The 7,389-nt window shown below is 35.1% G+C and overlaps 1 long non-coding RNA gene across 1 annotated transcript; it reads left to right on the top strand.

Moving 5' to 3' along the window:
* The first annotated feature begins 6,326 nt into the window (after positions 1-6,326).
* On the top strand, positions 6,327-7,163 carry LOC142236587 (uncharacterized). Its single transcript, XR_012722103.1, has 2 exons — positions 6,327-6,538; positions 6,600-7,163. It is a non-coding gene; the product is annotated as an uncharacterized LOC142236587 (long non-coding RNA).
* The last annotated feature ends 226 nt before the right edge of the window (positions 7,164-7,389 follow it).

Here is a 7,389-nt window from a genome sequence, read left to right as displayed (position 1 = left end):
CGATTTTTGAGCCTATATATACTCTTGATAAAATTAGCTTTGACTAGAATATGGGCTGAATTGGTCAATTGCATTGTCCGTTTTTAACATATTAACATATCGATTTTTGAGCCTATATATGTTATACTCTTGATAAAGGTAACATTTTAAGGTAATATAACAGTAGAACCTAACGTTCTGAATTTTTGGCAGGCACGTCGAGCTCGAAGATAGGTCATACCGGACAATTTTGTGATATAGCAACACATTTAAACCCAACTTCCGATTTTTTAAAGAGATTTTTCCCAGCCTAAAATGTTCATAAGATTTATCAGAAATTTTGAATTTAGAGTTATTTGAGACTTATAAACAAATGCGGAATTTCCAGTCGGTCCAGATTTTGAGATGGCCCTACATAATTACTTGAGAAATATACACCTGATGTCTTTGGAAGCTGTAATTTTAAATTAAACCACTGCCCCTCTTTTGGAAGAAAGTTTGTTTCATCAAAGCCACTCGAAATTCTTTATATTAAATTAATGACCTGTAATGTCCATAACTGATAGACCATTTATAAATCGATTTTTCACCATTTTATTTCTACAGAAACAATATTCGTAACTGTCCAGCTATTCCTGTCATATGTTGTATGGTAGTTGTTATTTGAAATTCCTCTCTTCTCGCCTCTCTCCTAATTTTTGGCAGTTTATGTTTGTTTTATATATCCGACACATTACATTTTTTAAAATCTAAACATTCTATCTGAGTAGTCCGACATTTTGATTATTAGTTTTATACCCTCCACCATAGGATGGGGGTATATTAACTTTGTCATTCCGTTTGTAACACATCGAAATATTGCTCTAAGACCCCATAAAGTATATATATTTTGGGTAGTGGTGAAATTCTGAGTCGATCTAAGCATGTCCGTCCGACCGTCCGTCACGCTAACTTCCGAACGAAACAAGCTATCGGCTTGAAACTTGGCACAAGTAGTTGTTATTGATGTAGGTCGGATGGTATTGCAAATGGGCCATATCGGACCACTTTTACGTATAGCTCCCATATAAACCGACGATCAGATTTGGCTTGCGGAGCCTCTTGGAGGAGCAAAATTCATCCGATCCGTTTGAAATTTGGTACATGGTGTTAGTATATGGTCTCTCACATCCATGCAAAAATTGGTCCTAATCGGTCCATAATTATATATAGCCCCCATATAAACCGATCCCCAGATTTGGCTTGCGGAGCCTCTTAGAGAAGCAAATTTCATCCGATCCGGCTGAAATTTGGTACATGGTGTTAGTATATGGTCTCTAATAACCATGCAAACTTTGGTTCACATCGGTCCATAATTATATATAACCCTCATATAAACCGATCCCCAGATTTGACCTCCGGAGCCTCATGGATGAGCAAAATTCATCCGATTCGGTTGAAATTTTGTACGTGTTGTTAGTATATGGTCTCTGACAACCATGCAGGAATTGGTCCATATCGGTCCATAATTATATGTAGCCCCCATATAAACCGATCCCAGATTTGACCTCCGGAGCCCCTTGGAAGAGCAAAATTCACCCGATCCGGTTGAAATTTGGTACGTGGTGAAATTTGGTACATTGCGCTAGTATATGGCCGCTAACAACCATGCCAAAATTTGTCCATATCGGTATATAGTTATATATAGCCGATCCCCAAAAATAATCTACCAAAATTTTATTACCATAGAAAATTTTGTCAAAATTTTATTACTATAGAAAATTTTTTCCAAATTTTATTACTATGGAAAATTTTGTCAAAATTTTATTACTATCGAAAAATTTTGTCAAGATTTTATTTCTATAGAAAATTTTGTCAAAATTTTATTTCCATAAAAAAATTTGTCAAAATTGTATTACTATACAAAATTTTGTCAAGATTTTATTTCTATAGAAAATTTTTTCAAAATTTTATTTCTATGGAAAATTTTGTCAAATTTTATTGCTATAGAAAATGTTGTCAAAATTTTAATTCTATAGAAAATTTTGTCAAAATTTTATTACTATACAAAATTTTGTCAAAATTTTATTTCTATAGAAAATTTTTCAAGTTTTATTTCTATAGAAAATTTTGTCAAAATTTTATTTCGTTTTGTTTGTTATTGTTGGCTTCTCTTCAATCGTTATTGTTGTTTTTGATCTCAGATTAAAGCCATGCATTGACTAAACTACAAGTGTAGCTTAACCAACAGAGGAAAAGTATGCTTGTCAAATTTATTTGGGCAAAGCCCTATAGACTGCAAGATGGTTGGATGTACAGCTGTTTCGGAATTACCACATTCCTCATCAGCATCCTTTACTTGCAGCAAAACTATCAACCAATTATCAGAATAAATTCGGGTAATTCACTCAACCCAAAGTGAACTACACTTGAACCTCCCGAAAAAGGGTTTGATAGTCGGCTACTGCCTAAACAAATTTGCCAGCATATCTATTTTCCTTCGCCAAACTCAAATCATCGATTTGAATGTATTTGGCTGCGTTTGTTTTTGAGCGTGCTTCCTCTATCTTCATTCGTTTTGTTTGTTAAAAACAACAAAATTTTATTTCTATAGAAAATTTTGTCAAAATTTTATTTCTACAGAAAAATTTTGTCAAACTGAATTATTTACGTATTTAGTCGGCCTTTTTTGTTTAATATATACCCCGTATGGACTAGCCTACAATTGAGAAGTTTTAAGATACCTTGCCATCGGCAAGTGTTACCGCAACCCAAGTAATTCGATTGTGGATGACAGCCTTTAGTAAAAGTTTCAATGCAATCCATGGTGGAGGGTACATAAGATTCGGCCTAACCGAACTTACGGCCGTATGTACTTGTTCTTTTTTATGTCTGGAAGCCTAATTATTTTTTGAAATTTTGTGTTTTTGTAAATACATGTTCTGGAGATTGTTCTTATCTACCCATATTTTGATGTGGTCTCTATATAGTGTTGTGTCGTATTTTAACATAATTTATTGGCCTGAAATTAAAATGTTCTGAGTTCCTTTCATCCCAAAACTGCTGAGATTTGTCGTCGAGTCATATCAACATTTCTTTTGGATATCTTTTGGGCAGTTCTTTTGGACATAAAGGGTGATTCTTTTGAGGTTAGGATTTTCATGCATTAGTATTTGACAGATCACGTGGGATTTCAGACATGGTGTCAAAGAGAAAGATGCTCAGTATGCTTTGACATTTCATCATGAATAGCCGAACGATCTGCCACAACGTCGAATTTTCAGTGAATGGGCCCTAGAAAAGTTGGCAGAAAATCCGCTTTTTTATCGACAAATTTTGTTCAGCGATGAGGCTCATTTCTGGTTGAATGGCTACGTAAATAAGCAAAATTGCCGCATTTGGAGTGAAGAGCAACCAGAAGCCATTCAAGAACTGCCCATGCATCCCGAAAAATGCACTGTTTGGTGTGGTTTGTACGCTGGTGGAATCATTGGACCGTATTTTTTCAAAGATGCTGTTGGACGCAACGTTACGGTGAATGGCGATCGCTATCGTTCGATGCTAACAAACTTTTTGTTGCCAAAAATGGAAGAACTGAACTTGGTTGACATGTGGTTTCAACAAGATGGCGCTACATGCCACACAGCTCGCGATTCTATGGCCATTTTGAGGGAAAACTTCGGAGAACAATTCATCTCAAGAAATGGACCGGTAAGTTGGCCACCAAGATCATGCGATTTGACGCCTTTAGACTATTTTTTGTGGGGCTACGTCAAGTCTAAAGTCTACAGAAATAAGCCAGCAACTATTCCAGCTTTGGAAGACAACATTTCCGAAGAAATTCGGGCTATTCCGGCCGAAATGCTCGAAAAAGTTGCCCAAAATTGGACTTTCCGAATGGACCACCTAAGACGCAGCCGCGGTCAACATTTAAATGAAATTATCTTCAAAAAGTAAATGTCATGGACCAATCTAACGTTTCAAATAAAGAACCGATGAGATTTTGCAAATTTTATGCGTTTTTTTTTTTAAAAGTTATCAAGCTCTTAACAAATCACCCTTTATAAACACATATGGCAAAATAGAATACTTAAGTATATTGGTCTATTTGTGGAACCTTAAAAATACAATTGGAATACTGTTAAAATGAGATTTAGGCACACCACCTGGAGTCGACTCCGGAGTCGGAGTCGAGGCTAATAAGAAATGCTGGAGTCGGAGTCGGAGCCGCAGTCGAGCAAAATTGACTCAACTCCACCGCCCTGCTTTTGACACCGCTACGGCTTGAATCAAGGAAACTTTTCTCTATTATTTTTTGAGTGTATGAAATGTATCCCAGTTTTTGTGGGAACGGGTGTTAGGACAGCATATCCAGAGCTGACGCCAGGAATGGACTTCGTACACAAAAGTGTCAACGAAACTTGAAAGATATCATTAATACCTGCAATTTGGTATATCACATATATGACGAGTGGAGGACAGAACAGTATTTCTAGTGCTGTTCATGCGTACAACTGACCTACAACGCTATGGCAACTGCCTTATATATCACAAGTATGACGATTCCTTGCGCCAACACTGCACTTTTCTATGATAATTCAGACATTCGGAGTGCATGTTTACCACGTACGAGTATGCATCCGACTAATTGTGCTGAACTTGGCTCTAGATCTCATCGCTATTTTTGGTGGTCTTCGGCGAAATCTTAAGCGCCTTTTAACCATAAATTCTCCATAGGATTTTGATCGGGGATGTGTGGTGGCCATTTGAGCCTTTAAAATCGTTGTTCCGACAACTATTTCTTCACTATTATGTAAGTATGCTTTGGTTTGTCGTTTTGTTCAAAAACAAATTGCTCCTGAAGGCTGCTCCACAAACTTAGACAAATTTGATTCCAAAATATCAAGGTACACTCAAAATAAATTTACTTAGGTTAGGTTAGGTATAGTGGCAGTCCGATATTTCATTCCTAAGATTTTTACCTTCCCTTGAGGATTTTTGTATTTATTCTGAGCCAAATAGGTTAGGTATAGTGGCAGTCCGATATTTCATTCCTAAGATTTTTACCTTCCCTTGAGGATTTTGGTATTTATTCTGAGCCAAAGATGCGACTTTTTTAAAATAAAGACATTTGTTAGGCGCCTATCTAGCTTTAAATCTAGGTTCAATAAATTTAAAATCAGGATACAAATCTCATTTATCGAATTTTCAGTTTAAAAGTCCAAGATCCTCAAACTAAGCCTTAACCTTTATTTTAAGATTTTTATCTTAAATTTAAGATTTAATATGTCAGCTAATTTAAAGACGATTTCTTTATCAAAAGTTTTTTATACCCACCAACACAGAATGCTAACGGAGGTATAATAAGTTTGTCATTCCGTTTTTAACACATCGAAATATCGATTTCCGACTATATAAAGTATATATATTCTTGATCAGGGAGAAATTCTAAGACGATATAAGCATGGCCGTCTGTCTGTTTGTTGTAATCACGCTACAGTCTTCAATAATAGAGCTATCGTCCTAGAATCGTCTTTTGTCTGCACCCATAGAAATGATTGGTTGGAATTCGAGTACGATAACATTTTGATAGAGGAGACCCACAATTTTTAATTGTGTGGAATAATTGTTAGTCATTTCTATTATTTGATGCTTTATATAACCAATAAAATAGCAGTGTGACCAAAAGTTGGTACACACGATCAAATATTGGTCGTTATTTATAAATTGAAGTAAGCAACCATTCCTATTTATTCCTCTCTGTTGTGGTAACTGATTTATTTTTCCAATCTATCACCAAACCTGATTGAAAGTCAGTCTAGCAAATAATTGGTTGTGTTTACCGATTTGATAATTATAAAGTGAAATGGTTGCTATGGACTACTAGTATTAAGACAACAAACATTTTTTATACCCCCCACCATAGGATGCACCCAGAGAAATGATTGGTTGGAATTCGATTACGACAACAATTTGATAGTGGAGACTCACAATTTTTAATTGTGTGGAATAATTGTTAGTTATTTCTTTTGTTAGATAGTTTATATAACCAATATAATAGCGGTGTGACCGAAAGTTGGTACACACGACCAAGTATTGGTCGTTATTTATATATTGAAGTAAGCAACCATTTCAATTTATTGCACACCGTTGTGCTAACTGACTTCTTTTGCCAATATGCTTCCATGCCCAACTGAAGGTCTGTTTAACAACTAAGTTGGTTGGGTTAACAGATTTGATAGTTATAAAGGGAATTGGTTGCTATGGACTACATATACATATATAACAACAAATATATTGTGTTTTGCCTAATTAATTATCAACTTTAAATTATTTAAATTTTAATTCAATATTTTGATGACGTTTAGTCCAATTTAGAGAACATTCTGTCCATAAAGGATTGCTGTGAGTTATACATATACAGTGAATGGAAGACACAAACGGTCGTCTAACTTTTGTCCACATTTGGCAGGTGTCCAGTTAGAAAACCGTCCACGTTTGGTAGGTGCCGGTTTTCAGAGTGGTCAAGTCTGAGAGATTTTTTGTATATTTTTAAATTGGGTAGCTGTATTCTTAAGTGGTAAGTAACTTAAACATCAAATTAAATTAATACTCCTCACTCTTTACCTTCTTCCCTCTAGGGATATCTCAACAAATGTGACGACTTCCGATGTAACGACAACATTTTATGATCCATGCCTGAGTTCAGAGTCACGCTGAAAATCGATCCGGTAATTATAAGTATCGCAACTGAAACATTTCCATTCAGTTCTAAGCTCTGTAGGTGTTTCTGATACATTGGCTTTACTTCTGCGACTCAAACCGAATGGTATATGTAATCATGCAAGGCGTGTACTTTTAGACAAATGTTGCCATCAGACCACGATCATGCCAAATTGGATATTAACTCAAAAATTTCGTTAGGTATTTTTTTCTTTCAGGCTTTAAAAGCAAAATATTTTGAGAATTGTCCACCAATAAGATTTATGAAATCGGAGATAACAAGTTTAGAAGAATTCTTATAGGCCGAGGACCTCCTTGGGCCTGAAAATTATGCAGATTGGTTTGCAAACATCGCAACTAGCTATTTTGTGAAGTTTCTTTTCCAGTTCAAAAATGTTCTACAGATGACGATTTTTTATTAGCTAATAATCAATACAAAAAAATATTAATATGTAATAAAATTAAATATAAATTAAACTTAATTCAAGGATGGTTTCTTAATTTCATAAGGTTGTCCGAAAAAATAATTAGTTGTTTCAACAAACGAATGAAATGTTATTGGTTGGGATTACCAATTAGAGTGTTAATGTGTTTAAATTTTAGTTATGCAAACAATTTATGTATTGTTGTGCCAGACAAGAATTGGTTGCTCTAACAAATATTGTCGGTTATATTCTGATGGTAGATGGGACCAAATAAATCGGTTGG

The sequence above is a fragment of the Haematobia irritans genome, chromosome 4 (assembly GCF_050003625.1).
Source record: "Haematobia irritans isolate KBUSLIRL chromosome 4, ASM5000362v1, whole genome shotgun sequence".
NCBI classification, from domain to species: Eukaryota; Metazoa; Arthropoda; class Insecta; order Diptera; family Muscidae; genus Haematobia; species Haematobia irritans.
This window is presented reverse-complemented; position numbering and strand designations above follow the sequence as displayed.